The sequence below is a fragment of the Sus scrofa genome, chromosome X (genome assembly GCF_000003025.6).
Source record: "Sus scrofa isolate TJ Tabasco breed Duroc chromosome X, Sscrofa11.1, whole genome shotgun sequence".
Lineage (NCBI taxonomy): Eukaryota > Metazoa > Chordata > Mammalia > Artiodactyla > Suidae > Sus > Sus scrofa.
Window position 1 is genome coordinate 23,019,584 of NC_010461.5, and position 18,555 is coordinate 23,038,138.

Genomic DNA, 18,555 nt, shown 5'->3' on the forward strand with positions numbered 1-18,555 from the left:
CCTGACATATCTTTTATGACTGAAAGAAGTAGGTTAAAAGTATGGATTACTGCAGATATTTTCTCCCAGTCTGTGAGTTGTATTTTCATTTTCTTGATGGTGTCTTTGAAATGTTTTAATTTTATTAAATCCAAGCCATTCATTTATTTTATCACTTGCAACATTTGGTTTTAAATAAAACAAAATTTGCTAATGTAAACCATAGTTTATGATAGCATAGTCAGAAAACCACATAGGTAATTCAAGTTAGTTTTATTTATGTTAAGAAGTCTATCAGCCAAGATTATGTTCAGCTGTATAAAAAAAAACACCAATGACAGTGGATCAAATAAAATATTTTGTTTGTTCCAGGAATCTGATGGGTTCAGAATATTTCCAAAAACATCCTCTAACCAACTCCAAAGAATTGCAGATTGGTTGTCTGAAAGGATCTTGCCTACATTCCCTAGTTGCCTAGACCACAGAACAAAAACCTGACTAAACCTTTGCCCAAAGGCATTACACCAGGGAACCTTGACCCCATGTTTCTGTTTTGACAAGACACTTAAGAAAAATAGCATCAGAAATACCACTGATGAGAGCAGTAACAAGGTATCAACCTGTGAGCAGAAACCAAGACAGCAGGTTTAGTTACGATATATTATTAACTGTAATAATAGAGTTAGGATTCCAAAGAACACAAGGTAATAACAGAGTTAGGATTCCAAAGAACACAAGGTAATAATAGAGTTAGGATTCTAAAGAACACAAGGTAATAATAGAGTTAGGATTCCAAAGAACACAAGGTTACTTATCAACAAAGCCAATAAAAGCATGCACTCTTTTTGGCCAGTTTGGTTTATGCAACCACAGTGAAGCTGGGGATGAGATTATCCTCACTAAAACATGCACATGTTTACATACATCACCTGTGGGAGAATTAAGTGATGTCGGTATGACTCCACTGAAAGCACTGGAATATCCACAGAACAGGTCAGTAGCAAGTGATCCATCTTCTGGAAGAAAGTAAAACAACAGATTTAGAAGAGAGATTTCTACCACATTAAAGGAGTTAAGATCCCGACTTTTTAAAAACTAGAGCTTGTTATTCAATGAAGCCAATATCAATCTATCCATCAAGTACTTGAATATAGTATCCTTTTATTAGCTTAGCTTATGCAAACCCAGTGGAGCTGAAGAAAGAATTAATTTCATATGAACTTCATCAATTCCAATTGTAGGAAGGGCAATTCTCCAAAGGAAAACTGCAATGCAGTTCCTCAAAACAATGGGAATGTTTCTTAGCAGTTAAAGCTAATGATGTCCGCTAGAGTCCATCTTTCACTCAACTTACTGACAATCAACCTGCTGAAAGTGAATATTCCAAATGAGTAATTAAATGAAGGACCAATTTGCAAAATTATCAACTTTCCTAAAACCAATGACCAAATACGGGCAAACCAAAAATGGTTATAAGAACAATGTTAATGTCCATTATCTGTGTATGAAGATGAAAAAAAATTATCTTGAATACTAAATACATTCAGAAAGAATTTCACCATGGTTAAAAAGTTCAACATATTATATAAAGATGAGTCTATTTTAACTGTTAGTGTTCAAATGTTATTTCATATTTAATTTTATCATTTTATCATTCAAATATAGTATCTGAATTTAATCAATTTAAGTCCATTGTGCAAATTCACATATGTACCATTAATAAATACTGGCTTTGAAGACTTAATTATATGATTCAATGAGAATCATTTTTAATGGGCAAATTCATTTCTCTTCTGCAAACCTTTGAAACTTACATTAATTTTGCAGCAGTTTGCTGTATTTCCAACATTTTTTCCACAAAACAAAATTACAGCATTTCCTAAGTGACTATATAGCTGCAACTAATTATAGATTTGGGGTTTTTTTGGTTATATTATCAAGTTATTAACTAAACAACAAATTTAATTTAGCTAAATGAATATATACATGTAACTAGTTATCATTCAAAACTCTACTTTGATTTGGATGCTTTTATTGGAATTGAATTATTTTATTTCATTTAAATTAAAAGAAAACAAATAGTAAGACTTTTGCTATTCCGGCATCCCTGACACAAGGCACTTGGACCACATCATGAAGAATCTCGAGGCTCCCAATTTATCTATGTTGGTTTAATTCTCAGAATATCTCCCTTCAAATAGTAGCCCTACATGTTAATCTAGTAGTTCCCCAAACCAGCAGCACCAACATCACCTAATGCACGTGTGAGAAATGCAGACCCAACTTCAGATGTACTGAATCAGAAACTTTGGGGACAGAAAAGGTGGTCCAGTGCCTAAGTTTTAACAAGCTTCCCAGGCGATTACAATGCAAACATCTGACAGCCACTATAACTGCATGTGAGATAACACTTACTGTGCTTTTTGACACAAGAGGATCCTCTTTTGACCACTGATGTTTCAGAGCAATCTATGTCATGTCGTCCCACCATTCTAGGAGCCTAAAGTGTGCACGCAGAAACTGCCCCATGTATTAGTTCCTTCAACTCTCTTTTGCTTTGTGAGCTCCTTGTTATTTTCACAGAATATTTTTTATAATGTATAATATCCAGTCCCATCTTGGATCAATCATCCACACAATCTTTGGACTAGTAGACTTCTCAGGGAGCCTCTTTCTTCTAGAGGTTTGAAAACCACTCATTGTGTCTGTAACAAGTTTACTGCCAAGCTGGCCTGGATAAGGGAAAACATGACGCCCCTTGCACTTGACTTAAAACATGGGGAAAGCAATCTTTCTTCTCTTACAAGTATGGAGAAAATGCCAGTCAGGGTGGCAAGACTTTATGCTATCTTTCACCTCAACTCTTTTATACTGCTTAGCTGAGTGAAAAGTTAATGCCTGCAGAATCAGTTTTGGTCCAGTTTCTCTGCAAGGTCATGCACCACTCACTTTATAATACAGGGTTATTTGGCAGGTATAGTTTTAGACTTTGGAATCTCCAAACTCTCGTTTAAGAGAAACTGCTATTTTTAACATCCAATTCAATGCAGGTTTTCAGGGATATGTTCGACCCATAACATCTTCACTCACAACACTTTTACTTCAGGCAAAATGGGTAGACATCATATCTTCTCCAAGAGGTGAGGAAACAGGTCTAGGGCAACCACAAAGCAGTTATGGCTACATACTGCTATGGCCTAAGATTTACCATGAAGAAAGGGTTTACCTGCTAGGAAGGACCTGGGGTGGGCACCTTCAACTGGTGTGAAACCTCCTCCTCCTTATACTTGAGAGCACAGATTTGGGGTCCTGCTTTTCTAGATTCCAATCTTAGCTCTGTCACTTACTGGCCTTGAGGCTTCAGGAAAGTAATTTAATTTTGATCGCCACTATTTTTTTTTGGGTAGACAACAGATATTTCAATGTTCTCCATGCAGTGAGCTGAAACGAGATGATAAACATAAAGCCTTACTATAACTTCTGGTACATAACTGGTACTTCTCATTATTAGTTATATTAAACAATATCAGCCTCAGTCTAAAATGTTCAAAAGACAGACAGTGGCCTAGAGCAGTATTCTCAAGAAGTGATCCTGAAACCAGCAGTGGCATAGCCTGGAATCTTATTAGAAAGCAAATTCTCAGGAGTCCCACCTAATCAGACAATCCAATCGGAATCAGTAACCTGATAATGTTAGCCTAAAAACATATTTTATACATATGCCTCTTTTTAGAAGTAGAATACCCTCTCACAGGCATACTCAGATCTTTTGATATAGTAGTCATTCTCAAATTGCGGACCCTGATCAGCATCGTGTGAACACTGGCTAGAGATGCCAATTCTCAACCTCACCTTTTGAGACCTACCTACACAGACTCAGAAGGTGAGGTTGGGCCATCCAATCAGATTTAACAAAACTTCCAGGGATTCCAATGCCCACCAAAGTTTGAGAACACTTTTCCCTGGACCACTGGTTTTTAGTATTTCTGCAAAAGTGAACCCCAATGACTCTTTCAAAACAACTGAAGCATGGGTTTTACAACCAGAGATTCTGACTAATTTGACATGAAGTAGGAACTGGGAAACAAACATTTTCAGAGTTACCTTGAGGATTACAACATGCAGGAAGTTTGATAACCACTGCTTGACTGAGCTGCCTAAAGATACTAAAGGGAGCAGCAGCAGACCTCATAGCTTCAGAAATCTTAAGAAGACCACACAGTGACCTTTCATGGGTTATGTGCCCACATTTACTTCAAATATTTTGGCAAGGGCAACAGACGATTGATTGATGGAGCCTTTGGATTCTCACTCTTGATATATAGAGAAAGGTGAATTCCACCAAAATAACTCAGAATGAAATTCATGGTGAGTAGTTCCTAAGAGTGGAATCATATATTTGGGGACAGGGTAGTTCTAAAAGCAAACCAAAAACATGCAATTCAAAAAAAAGTTTGGGAGGAATTTTTATTGCCAAAATTTTTTGTAGTATTTATCCTTCAATGATTATTATGGTTACATCCATCTTTTCTTCTCAATTTAAAGTAAAACCCAGTTTCTTTTTCTAGAGAAACACTTCTTTTCTAAATTATTAATATAAAATTGCATAAAGGCTTGTCACATTTATAAACTTCTCATATATTCTGGTCACAATAACTTTGTAATTATATAAACACTCATTCTGTTTTCCGTCAGGTTAAATTTGTTGTATATGCTGAGGTCTTGACTATACTCTCAGATATGTTACAAATATAAAAATTGTCACCCTAAACATATAAAAGTATTCTTGGAAGTTAAAATCAATCAGAATAGTCAAAAATAGGTATTTAGGCACAAGAACTATGAGAAAGTAATCAAGATAACTATTTTGTAGTTGTGCCCACAATCATGGATGTATTTGTTAGTAAACAGTGCAAGGTGAATGAAACATCAGAATACGAATAATTGATACTGTAGCAAATAAAAAACTAGTTATAAAATTATTCATTTATAACAAAACTATAAATCATATATGATCAAAGGTACCATACATAAGCAGATACATTTATAAACTCTGCTGTAAAAATTCTAAATTGGAAGGCCTGAGTTGCTGAAGGCCTTTATCTGGCAAGGTCTTTAGTAATGAGGATAGATCTGCTCCATGGGGCCCTTAGACGCCCTCTAGGACAGGAGTCTTTGTGTACTTGGGGCTTTGAGCCACACGATATTATCAATGTGATGTTGGAGAATGTCTGTTATTTTAGGCCTGGGGCTTGAACCACACTATGTTGGTTAACCTCTGTCACAATGGGGCTGGAGAAAAAGTACCCCAAGTCAGACATGGTGACTTTCCAGGCTAAGTATCAAGGTCAGGGGAATCTTACGTGGTTGGCAGCACCTGCACATGGGGTCCCATGTGGGTGCTTGGAGGATTTAGCTCAGTGAATGGGACTCCACCACAACAGGACGACTGGAGGGTTGCACCAAGTTTCTCCTACACTCCTCCTTGTGCCCCCCTTCTCTTGGCTCTTTTGAATGAGTCTTCTTGCGCTGCCATAGACTAGAAGCATAAGTTTGACAGCTTTTCTGAGTCCTGTGAGTCATTTTAAAGCAAATATTGAACCTGGGGGTAGTCTTGGGGACCCCAGTGAGGCTGATTAGTAAATGATGTCCCACATGGACAAGCTGCATCCAGCTCTAATTACATGAGAATAACCAGTGTGATGTGTAGTTACCCTCACTGAGCTCCCTCAGGCAGGCGGCCTCTGCCTGAATCCAGAAAAAAGCTATGCTGAAGATGCCTGATGCCATCTCCTGATCCCACAGGCCATCATCCTGTAGGAGAAAACTCTGGGATTCCCACAGGTCCCAACAGGACTTAGGAGCCAACCCTCTGGAAGAAAGCAGAGTTGAGATTCAGAAGACCATATTTCGGAGTTCCCGTCGTGGCGCAGTGGTTAACGAATCCGACTAGGAACCATGAGGTTGCGGGTTCGGTCCCTGCCCTTGCTCAGTGGGTTAACGATCTGGCGTTGCCGTGAGCTGTGGTGTAGGTTGCAGACGCGGCTTGAATCCCGCGTTGCTGTGGCTCTGGCGTGGGCCGGAGGCTACAGCTCTGATTCGACCCCTAGCCTGGGAACCTCCATATGCCGCGGGAGCGGCCCAAGAAATAGCAACAACAACAACAACAAAAAAAAGACAAAAGACAAAAAAAAAAAAAAGAAGAAGAAGACCATATTTCTACCAGGCATATAAAGTTCAATGCCCAATTTTTAAAAACAAATGTTTATGGAATATAAGGGAATCCAACATTAATTAATCTAATGGATAGTGGAAAAAGGCCAAATGGACCAGTTTGATTTCTATAGCACCCATATTGTTGGGGATGGCACTCTCTACTTAAACACCATTAATGGAGATATTAGGAAGTACAATTCACCAAGGTAAACCTGAAATGCAATTTTACAACCAATGTAAATTTTACTTTTTTTTAAAATGAGAATTTCAATGTTTCTTTCAGGTTCTCTCTCTCTTTTTCCTCTTTTCTTTTTTGTCCCACAGTCAGCCTGTGGAAATTCCAGGGACTGAATCTGTGCCACACAGCAGCGACCAGAGAGCCACACAGGTGAGAACACAGGAGCCTTAACCCACTAGGACATCAGAGAACTTCCTTAGTGGAAGTTTTTGGAGCAAGTAAAGCTAATGATATCCATGAGTTCATCTACAGCTAAGGTTACAAAAAGTAAAGGTACTTTAAATTTCCAAAGAAGTTATTTTCTAAATGAGCAACCTGACATAATCAATGACCAAATAAAACACACCAGAAAAACAGCATATAATAATGTTAATATGTTATTATTATCTAAGGATCAAAACTATTTTTCATGTATTAAATATCTTAAAAAGAGCACATTTCACCATAACACAAACTTCAGCACTTTAAAAAGAAATTAGTTCATTTTAATACATTTTTTAAAATTCCATTAATAAAAATTTTTAAAACGTTTACTAATCAAATATAGAGTATTGAATTTAGCCAAGTTCTTTCCAATCTGTCTCTTATAAACTCATTTTGAGCTTTAATAAACATTCATTTCTAGGAATTGAACATGTGAATCAGGAGGACATCTTGAAAAGATGGACTCAATTTTCTCAGGAAATTGGAATATATCCATAATCAGCTAATGGATGAAGGGAGGTAGATCACCTTTTTCAAAAAACCAAAAATTTTAGTATGTACTCACTGGTGATATTTATACCTGTTTATGTATATTTGTATGATTTTGATTACACGAGGAAGATTTAATCTGAACGACAGACTTGATATGAAAGTACACACACATACCTTTTAATTTAATTTAAATTCTTTCCTTTTGAGGCTTGAATGAAGATTTAAATTATTTTCAATAATATAAACTTTAAAGGAAATTTGGAGATACTCTGGCTCTTCTGGCATTTCTGAAACTAAGCCTGAGACCATGACATGGACTCTCTAGGTATCACTTATCTGTGTTGCTTTTATCCTCAGGAATTCTTCCTTCTAATGGTAACCTCACAGGCAGCAACACCGGTTATCAGAGTGGTTAACTCAAAACAGCAGCACTCACACATCACCTCACACTTGTTACAGTGAAAAAACCAGTTCCACTTCACATATGGGGAACCATAAATTCTAGGAGTACCAGAGGACCCAGAAATCCTGTTTCCACACACATGATGCAGGCTAACATCTGAGTACCAAACCTTCTCCACGTGAAGTAACACTTACTGTGTTCTTTGGAATGCAGAGGCTTTCCTCTTGATCCTGTGGTTTTTGAGTCTCCTGTGAAGCCAGCACCACTGCTTACCAAGCCTCCACGTGCGTTCAGGGAGCACACAGAAAATGCCAAGGACAGGGCTTGCTCGGCTGTCTCTGTGTTTGTAACCTCCCTGGTTGTTCCCAGAGAAAATTTTAATGAAGCATTTTCTCCAGTGCTATCAAGTTTGATCTCAACTCTGAACAGGCATCTTGGGCTAGTGAATCTCCTGAGGAAGTATCTTGACTCAGAAGATTGAAGGACACTCATTGTGTCTGCAGTGAGTTTGCTGCTGAGCTGGCCTCATGGGGGCAACTCTCTGGAAGAAAGCAGAGTAGCAGACTCAGAAGACCTATTTCGAAAATATATGCAAAGTTTGATGCCGAATTTAAAGAAATACATGTTTATATCATAACATCTATAATATCAGGAATCCAACATCCATTAATACATCGGAGAGCTGAATATGGCCCTATATTGATCAGGACGCTTTCTACAGCACCAGTGGTTTGGGGGATGGGGTTTTAAATTCTCCTTTCCCTTTTGGGCTTGAATGAAGATTTAATTATTTTTGATAATATAAACTTTGAAGGAACTTGGGTGATACTCTGGCTCTTCCGGCATTTCTGAAACTAGCTTGAGACCATGACATGGACTCTCTAGGTATCACTTATCTTGTGTTGGTTTTATGCTCAGGAATTCTTCCTTCTAATGGTAACCTCACAGGCAGCATTACTGGTTATCAGAGTACGTAACTCAAAACAGCAACTCTTAACATCACCTTAGACCTGTTGCCCTGCAAAAACCATTTCTACCTCACACATATGTAATCATAAATTCTAGGAGTCCAAAAGAATCCAGCAATCCTATTTCCACACGCCATGATGATGCACACAAATGTAAAAGCAACCACACTCCATGTGACGTAACACTTACTGTGTTCTTTGGAATCCAGAGACGCTTCAGCTTTCTTCCTCTCCTGTACTTCTGAAGCTCTAGAACAGCCAATATTGCCTCTTCCCAGGACTCTCTGGAGCTTGGGTGCACGTGGAGATGCTGCCAAGAGTGGACTTGCTCCAGCTCTCTCTGGGCTGGTAACTTCCTGGTTTTTCTCAGAGAAATTTTTAATGAAGGATCATCTTCAATGTTAAGTTAGTTACCAATTTTGAGCAGGGATCTTTGGACTAGCGAACTTTCTGAGGAAGCTTCTGGTCCTCATATGTTCAAACGTCACTCACTGTGTCTGCAGTGAGTGCACTGCTGAGCTTGCCTCACTGGGCCATGCTTTCTGAAGCCTCTTGTACTTGGCTTGAAACAGGGAAAAAGCAGACTCTCTCCCCCTCATACAAGGCTGGAGGACACGCTGCCATGAAGAAGACCCTTACAATATTCCTTCTACTTTATCCACCTCAACTCGTTCATGTCTCCGGATTGAGAGATCAGCAAATGCCAGAAGAACCAGTTTTGGCCAGTTCTGGCAAGATAAAGGAGCACTTCACTTTAGAATAGCAGGGTAAACTTTGGAGTCTGGGGTCAGACTCTCCTATGAGAGGAGTTGTTGCTTCAGGATTCAAAGCCATGCAGGTACTGAGGGGGTGTCTTCCCTTAGGGCATCTTCACTCCCGACACCAATTATTGGCACATTTGGTGCAGTTTTCCGTCTTCCCCAAGAGGTGCAGAGAAACATACCTGAAGCTGTCACAAAGCAGTAGTGGCTGCATACTGCTGTGGCTCATCTTGACATGCGGAAGATGTTTACCTGCCTGGCATAGGTAAATTTCCAGGCCAGGCACCTCCATCTGCCTTGAAACCTCCTCGTCTTCATTTAATAAAAAAGAGATTTTGAGCCCTGCTTTTAAACTTTCCAATCAGAGTTCTGCCACTTTTTTACCTGTGGCCTGAGGAAATGTATTTTTGCTTGATCCTCAGTTTCTATATTGCAAAATGTGTAATGTTTCCACACCTTTCTCACACACTGAAACTGAAATGAGATAAAATCTATAAGTCTCAGTACAACTCCTGGCCCAAAACTTAATAGTGTCATTAGTAGCCCTTTACCCAAATTTCAGAATCAGTCTAAAATCTTCGCTGGAGAGAAAACACAGTACATATTCTCAAAATGCTATCCTCCCCAAACAACATTCACATGAACAGCCTGAAACCTTGTGGTGGGTGCACTGCAAATGTCTGATGGGTCCTCAAATATAGACTTGTCTGCAACGCCACAGTAAGCTCAGAAGTCTATGGAGGTTTTTGGTTAGTTTTCTTTTTTGTTGTTTTTGTTTGTTTGTTTTTAAATTCTCCTGCTATTCTTCACTCCGAAGAAAAGTAACTTTTTCACTGGTATATTCAGACCTTAACTCAGCGCAAGGTAGTTACTCTCAAAGTTTGCTGATCAGCAAAACCTGGGCACCTATTAAGCTACACATTCTCACCTCACCCACAGTGACCTGCCTAGTCAGAAACTCTGAGGGACGCTAAGGCACACAAGGTGGACTTCGGCAAGCACTCCAGGCCTTTCAATGGGTGCCCAAGTTTGATGAAATTATTCTCTTGATCAAATGTCTTTAATATTATCAGAAAAGAGGAAAATTTTGGACATAATTACAAAACCATGGAATCATGGATTTTACTCCTGGAGAACTGATGAATTTGAATGTGACAGAGCCTGAACAACAGTTGTTTTCAACTTTGGGGATAACAGGTAGTAAATCAAGGAATCATGACTTAAGAAATATCACGCCCATCTTTACCATAAGGCATGAGAGAACCTGTCTTCCTAAATCCTCAAAAAAAGACCTCACATAAACATAATTTATGTTCTCTTTCTCCCACAGGTACTTTGGCCCTGGGAATAGAAGACTGATTGAGGGAGCCTTAACATCTTACCCATACTGTTTGGGGAAGGTGGGCTGTCAATGAAAGTAATCAAATTATTATGGACATTGTACACATTGTAATTAACATGTTTGTATCACTTAAATTCATGGTCAAAATTCTATTCTCCATTTTATTACGTGACTTCAAATTTATTTTTTTTCTGTTTTCAATATTTTAAAATTGTTGAGATGTGTGTGAATAGCATGGTAACTTGACAGTAGGCTCGCAGATCATATATCTCTAGTTTTCCTATTTATCTGCCTGTTTATTTTATTTTCCTTTTTTGGCCACACTCATGGCATATGGAAGTTCCCGGGCCAGGGATCAATCCTGCACCACAGCACCGACCCAAGCTGCCATAGTGACAATGCTGGATCCTTAACCCTGTTCAGCCGTAAGAGAACTCCTATTTGCCTGTTTAAAATCCAGCTTTATATAGGTGAAATTGGATAAAGCACTATATAAATTTAGGTGTACAAAATAATGATGTGAGATATGTATATACTGTGAGATGACTACCACAGTAAGTTTACTTATTATACATCTCTGTTAATTTTACACTCACATGTTCTCCTTCGAATGGCAGCCTTATATGTTGCATCTGTGGTTACTCAAAACAGCAACTGTAACCTCAACTCTATTCTTACGAACATGCACAACAAAGCCCCATCTCAGGCATATTGAATCCTAAACTCTGGAAGTAGAGGAGGGTCCGGCAATCCTGTTTCCACAAATGTGATACACAATAATGTATGAGAAGCAACCACACTCCACATGTGGTAACGCTTACTGTGTTCTCTGGAATCCAGAGGATCTTTTCTGACTCTAGACCAACCAGTAGCTCTTCTTCGAAGCACTCGATGAGCATTCAGTGAGCAGGCAGAAACTGCTAAGGATGGGATTTCCTTCAGCTGTATCTGGGTTTGAAACTTCCTGGTTGTTCTCAGAGAAAACGTTAATGAAGGCTTATCGTCAATGTTAAGTTGGATCCCAACTCTGAACAGGGATCTGTGAACTCGTGAACTTTCTGAAGGAGCTTCTTTTTGTTAGAGAAGCTTAAAGGCCACTCACTGTGATTGCAACGAGTACACTGCTGAGCTGGCCTCACTGGGGCAACTCTGAAGCTTCTTGCACTTGGCTTAAAACAAGGGGAAAAAAGACTCTCCCCCTCTCATGAAGTTGGAGAACACTCCTGCCATGAAAAGCACTCTTCCAATATTCTTTCCACTTTTTTTATTCTCTTATATCTATGGATTGAGAAGATAGCTAAAGTCTGAGAACCAGTTTTGGCTGGTCCTGGCAAGATAAAGGAGCGCCTCACTTTAGAATGGGAGGGTACTTTGGAGTCTGGCGTCAGACTCTCCTATGAGAGGAACTGTTGTTTTCTACATCCAGACAGAGCCATGCAGGTATTCAGGGTGTATGTGACCCATGGCATCCACACTCCCAGCACCTTTAGTTGTTGGCACACTTGGTATAGTTTTTCATCTTCCCCAAGAGGTCTAGAGACACACCTGGAGCTTCCACAAAGCAGTAGTGGTTGCATACTGCTATGGCTCAGGTTACCATGGAGAAGACATTTTACTGCCCTGAAGGGCACAGGCCAGGCACCTCTACCTCCTGTGAAAGCTTGTTCTCATCTTCATTAGCACAGGTTTGGGGTCCTGCTTCTTCAGATTCCTAGAGGTGCTCTCCCACTTTTTTATGGTCTGAGGAAAGTTATTTATATCTAATGCTCAGTTTCTATGTTGCTAGATGACTATTATTTCCATACTTTCTTCATGCAGGGAAACTGAAATGAGATAACAAATAAAAGCCTTAGTACAATTCCTGGTAAACAGCACAGTAGCTCTCTTTACTTGTTCTTTACTCAAATTTCAGACTCAGTGTAAAACAGTCAAAGGAGAGTGAGGAAAATGATATTCTCAAAATGTAATCCGCCCCCCCCCCAAACAGTAGTCACATGAACAGAAAACCTTTGAACTGCAAATTCCTAGGGGATCCACATATATAGACTTACCTGTAGGACCTCAGTAAGCTGAAAATTCTACGTGTTTTTTTTTTTTCTCTTTTAAAAAAACTTTTTATGCTACTCTCTGTTGAAAAGAGCAACTTTTTCACTAGCACATTCAGATCTTAACTCATAGCACAGAGCAGTTGTTCTCAAAGTGTGTGGACTGATCAGCAATACCTGGGCACCTATTTGAGTTACAGGTTCTCACCCCACCAACCTTGACCTGCCTAGTCAGAAACTCTGAGGGAGGCTTGGGGCATCCCAGGTGGATTCAACAAGCACTGCAGGCCTTCCAATGAGTGCCAGAGTTTGAGAAAACTATTCCCTTGAATCAACGTTTTAAAATTATCAGCAAATACAAATCTGTTAGATGTTCTTTAAAAAACAAAAAAAATTGAAGGAGTTCCCACTGTGGCTCAACAGTAATGAACCCCACTATTATCCATGAGGACAAGGGTTCGATCCTTGGCCCCACTCCTTGGGTTAAGGATCTGGCATTGCCATGAGCTGACATGGCTCAGATCTGGTGTTGCTGTGGCTGTGGCATAGGCCAGCAGCTGTAGCTCCAACTCTACCCCTAGACTGGGAACCTCCATATGTTTTAGGTGTGGCCCTAAACACACACACACACTGAAACATGACTTTTATACCTGGAGAACTTAATTTGTGGTGGAGCTGGAGAAAGAGGTATTTTAAACTTTGAGGATTCTAATGGGAAGTAAGTTAAGAAATCACAACTGACTGAAGAACTATCATACCCATCTTTACCAAAAGGCATGAGAAAAGACCTTGTCTTCCAAGAATCTTCAGTTAAAGACCTCACATTAATACAACCTAAGTTATGTCCTCACACCAACTCCTAGCATTTGACCTTTGAAGAGAGGATTGATTAGGAGAGACCTGGCCTCTCGCAGATGCTCTCTGGGGTAGGGTTGGTTATCAGTGACATTAATCTATTACTATATAGAATACATATATTTTAATTAATATGTATTTATCAATTGATGTTAAAATTATATTTTCCTTTTTAAGCTTTGACTTCAAATTTAATGTTTTTTACATTTAACTTTTTTTTTTTTTAATGTTGAGATGTGTGCTATTGTGGTAACTTGACACTAGCACAGTAGGTCTTATACCTCTAGATTCCCAATTTATCTTCCTTTTTTTCTTCCAGCTTTATTGAGATGTAATCACATAAAGCTTTGTACAATTTTAGGTATGCAAAGTAATGCAAAGTATATATATTACTTTACATATATATATATGTATATATATATATATATATATATATAGTGAAAATGGTTACCAAAATAAGTACATCTGTGTTGATATTACCCTCAGATATGTTCCTACAAATAGCAGCGTTACTTGCTTCATCTGTAGTTACCAAAGTGCTAACTCAAAACAGCAACTGTAACATCACCTTTACACTTGTGAACATGCACAGCCACACACCCACCTCAGATATATTGAATCATATACTCTGGAAGTAGAGGAGCGTCCAGCAATCTCGTTTCTACAAACGTAATACATAATATTGTATAAGAACCGACCACACTCCACATGAGGTAACACTGTGTTCTTTGGAATCCAGAGGCTCTCCTCCTGATTCTGCAGTTTCTGTGTCTCTAGTGCAGCCAATATCACTTCTTCCCAGGGGTCTATGAAACTTCAGTGCTCAAGTGGAAACTGCCAAGATTACACTTTAGCTGCTCTGGGTTTGCAGCTTCCTGGCTGTTCTTAGAGAAAACTTTAATGAATAATTTTCTCCAGTGCTAAGTTAGATGCCAATTTTTGGCAGGGATCTTTGGATGAATGAACTTTCTGCAGATGCTTCTTGTCCTCAGAAGTTTAAGGGTCATTCACTGTGTCTGCATTGAGAGCAATCCAGAGCTGGCCCCACTGGGGTAAACTTTCTGAAGCCTCTTTCACCTGGCTTGAAATAAGTGGAAAGAAGACTCTTTGTCTCTCCCCAAGAGGTCAGAACATTCCTTCCATGAAGAACCCTCTCCCAATATGCTTTCCACTTTTTCCACCTCAACTCTTTATATATCTCTTCATTGAGAGAATAGCTAATGCCAGCAGAACCAGTCCTGTCCAGGTCCTAGCAAGATAAAGGAGCAGCTCACTTTAGAATGGGAGGGTAACTTGGAAGTCTGTGCCCAAACTCTCTTATAAGAGGAGCTGCTGCTTTCAATATTAAAAGCTATGCAGGTATGAGAGTGTGTCTGAGCACATTCACTCCCCATGCTTTTAATTATTGGCATGCTCGGTGCATTTCTACATCTTCTCCAAGAGACTACCACAAAGCAGTAGTGGCTGCATACTGCTATGGCTCAGATTTCCATACTGCTATTGGAAGTCTGTGCCCAAACTCTCTTATAAGAGGAGCTGCTGCTTTCAATATTAAAAGCTATGCAGGTATGAGAGTGTGTCTGAGCACATTCACTCCCCATGCTTTTAATTATTGGCATGCTCGGTGCATTTCTACATCTTCTCCAAGAGACTACCACAAAGCAGTAGTGGCTGCATACTGCTATGGCTCAGATTTACCATGGAGTAGATGTTTACCTGCCCAGAAGGGCACAGGCCAGGCACCTTTAACAGGTGAGAAATGTCCTCCTCATTGTGTTCAGGATCACAGGTTTTGGAGCTTGCTTTTCTACTTTCCAACTGGAGCTCAGCCACTTTTTTTTTACCTGTGGCCTGAGGGATATTGTTTATTTCTGACCCTCAGTTTCTTTTCTGCCAGAAGGGAAATATTTCAGTATCATCCCCATGCAGTGGAGCTGAAATGAGATGAGAATTATAAAGCCTTTATACATGTCCAGGTATACAGTAAAGAAGCTGTAAGGAGTCATATTAATATCAGATTCAGTGTAAAAATTTCAAAGGAGAGGATATAATTTACTTCAGGATTTCTAAAAATGTGGTTCCCCTGAATATCAGCATTGCCATAATCTATAATTGCCATAATCTGTAAGGGGCCCATATGTATAGGCCTAACTGGAAGATCTCAGTAACCTAGAATTCTATCCTTTAAAAATCAAAGAACCTCTTATGCTACTATCTCATGTATAAACATAAATTTCCTGGAGATTCTTTCAGAACAACTGATACATGGTTTTAACAGCTGAAAATACTCATTAATCTGAGGGGTGATGTGCCCTCGTCAATAGGTGTTTTAACCTTTTAACCTGGACATTATAACGTGCATTTAGTTTGTGAATCACTGTCTTAGGCCTATCTTGCACAATTCTACCAAATAATGTAGGAAAAGACTGTTTTTTCTGGAAACCTCAGGAAAAGATCTCATTTGTCCTAACATGGTTATGTGCTCACCCCAACTCCAAGCTCCTTGGCCTGTGGGACAGAGGATTGTCTGATGGGCCCTCTGCACTCTCATTTACAGCATGTGAGGTAGTGTTAGTTCCTCTTAAACAACTTGTCCTGAAAATCAGGGTGAAATGGTTCCTAAAGGGAATTTGTAACCTGGAAAGGTGGGGGGAGGGAGGTCTACAGTAAGTGTCTAATTAAATAATGGTTTGATTAATGCTTAGTGCTACGTTTTTGTTAATATTTTCTAGCTTGCCTACCTGTTTGCATTTTGTTTATTCTTTCAGTGGATAAACTTTTCTTATCATGGCTACATTCATTTTTAGTTTCCAATTGTGAAGCAAAACCCAAATTACTTTTTTTTTCTACAAAAAGATTCTTTTTTAAAATGTATGACACAGAATTGCAAAAATGTGTAACATTTTCCAATTTTTCACATATTGTTGTCACTATAATTTTTAATTCATATAAATGTTTACTCTCTTTAATGTTAAATTTCTTGAACACATTGAAGGCTTGCCCATTTTTTCATTTAACAATAAGAATATTATCACCCTTAATATTTAAAAGGTTTCTTACATGCTTAAAATGATTTCAATAGACAAATTAAGAATTAAGGCTTAGCAATATTAAAAAGTAATCAGGATAAATCTTTTGTATACATGTAAATATTTATGATTTCAATTATTTGTAAACAAAACCAGACAACCAAACTTTATTATAATTAATACAAATACCAGCTATGATGGAAAAAATAAAAACCATTAAAAATACAAATATTTTATAAGGAAGCAAAATTAAAAATAATTTTATAAAACATTTTCATTCCTAACAAAACTACTGAAGAAATGACATTGGATAAAAAATACCATATGTAAATTAATAAGAATTTACAAACTGTCCTTTTAACAGTTTGTAAAAGGTTCTAACTCAGCATGCCTGGGTTGCCTACAGCCCATATACACCAAAGCTCTTCAGGACTAGCCCTTGACCAGTTCCTTGGAGATAGAAACTCTTGACTGCTCAGACTCCCCTGCCTGATAAGAGTATCTGTTTATACCTGAGGCTTTGGGCCATACCAGATAGTTTATGCTAACCATGTGATTTATGGTGAATGTCTGGTTTTATTTGCCTGAGACTTTGGGTAGGGCTGCATCAGTTTGATCTCTGGGTGGGGCTGGAGACGAATAAGATCTCTCATGGGGATGATCCAAGAACTGAGGCAGTTTATCATATTGGCAATAATTTGCATGTGTGGCCACACATGGGTCTGGGAGAACTGACCACTCTGTGATTCCACTTGAATAGGACAATTGAAAGCTCATATCGGCTTTCTCCTAGATTCCTCCCTTGATGAATTTTTCCTTTTTTAGTTTGTATTCCTTTGTTAGTATACTGTAACCATGGATATAACAGCTTGTCTTGGTTCTGTGAGTTGTAGTAGCAAACAGTCGAAACTGAAAGTGGTCACAGACTCCCAACACACTAGTGAATAAATGATGTCTGAAGTAAACACGCTTGGTCTATTCTAAAAACATGGAAATTACTGGTTGTGGATTCATCCTCACTTAAAGTCCCCATGTAGTTGCCCCACGCTCCTGCTTCAGCATACTATCTTATTCTAGACAAATAGTATTCGAATCTCCACAGGTCAGGAAAGTAGCAAAAAACTGTAACCTTCTGGAAGAATCAAGGGAGCAGATTTAGTAAAGTTATTTCTAGTATGTTAACAGCATTAGGAATACAATTTTTTTTAAAAAAAATTAGTTTTATACATTATAGCAGCCAATATCAATGAATCTTTCAGGTAGTTAAATGTAGCACTCTTTTGAATTAGCTTAGTTTATATAGTCCCAATGGATCAAAGCAGAGGATTATCTTCACATAAACTTTATCAGCTGAGATTTCTGAAGGACAAATGCTAAAAGGTAACCTATATTGCAATTTTCCAATGTGCTAAACAATTATTCTGGGCAGTTAAAGCTACTGATGTCCACTAGAATCCCTCTTTAAGTCAATTTACTGAAAGTCAATGTACTGGAATTGAATTTTCAAATGAGTATTTCACTTCATGGCCAAATTGCCAAAATTCACTTTGCCAAATACTCAAGTTTCCTAATAACCAATGACCAACTATAAAGACGTGCCAAAATGGTTATAAGAACACACCAAAAATATCTGAAGATAAAAAATATTTTTCTGAATATGAAACAACTAAACAACTTAGACAACTGAAAGTTATTAGAATTGAAGCAAGTATTTTATAAAATAGAAACATAGCTGGAAATCATTTTTATATATAACAAAAATCAGTAAGAAACTACACAGGGCAAAAATACTATGCATATATGCATATACTGTGAAGTCCAGGTTAACTTCAAGGCTTGGATTGTGCCAAACCTGCCTTACGTCTTCTGGACTGGCCCTTGTCCTGCTCCTGGGGCATAACCTCTAAGACTTTGGGATATCCTGCCTGATAAGAATATCTTTATATATCTGATGCTTTGGGCCAACATCAGATGGTTTATGCTAACAATGTGATTTATGGTGAATGTCAGTTTGTGTTTGCCT

The 18,555-nt window shown here is 38.5% G+C and overlaps 1 long non-coding RNA gene across 1 annotated transcript; it reads right to left on the reverse strand.

The window, feature by feature from the left end:
- On the reverse strand, positions 355-9,729 carry LOC110257818. The gene is made up of 4 exons (XR_002340821.1): positions 8,691-9,729; positions 7,727-8,073; positions 3,206-3,420; positions 355-995 (listed from the first exon to the last, which is right to left on the reverse strand). It is a non-coding gene; the product is annotated as an uncharacterized LOC110257818 (long non-coding RNA).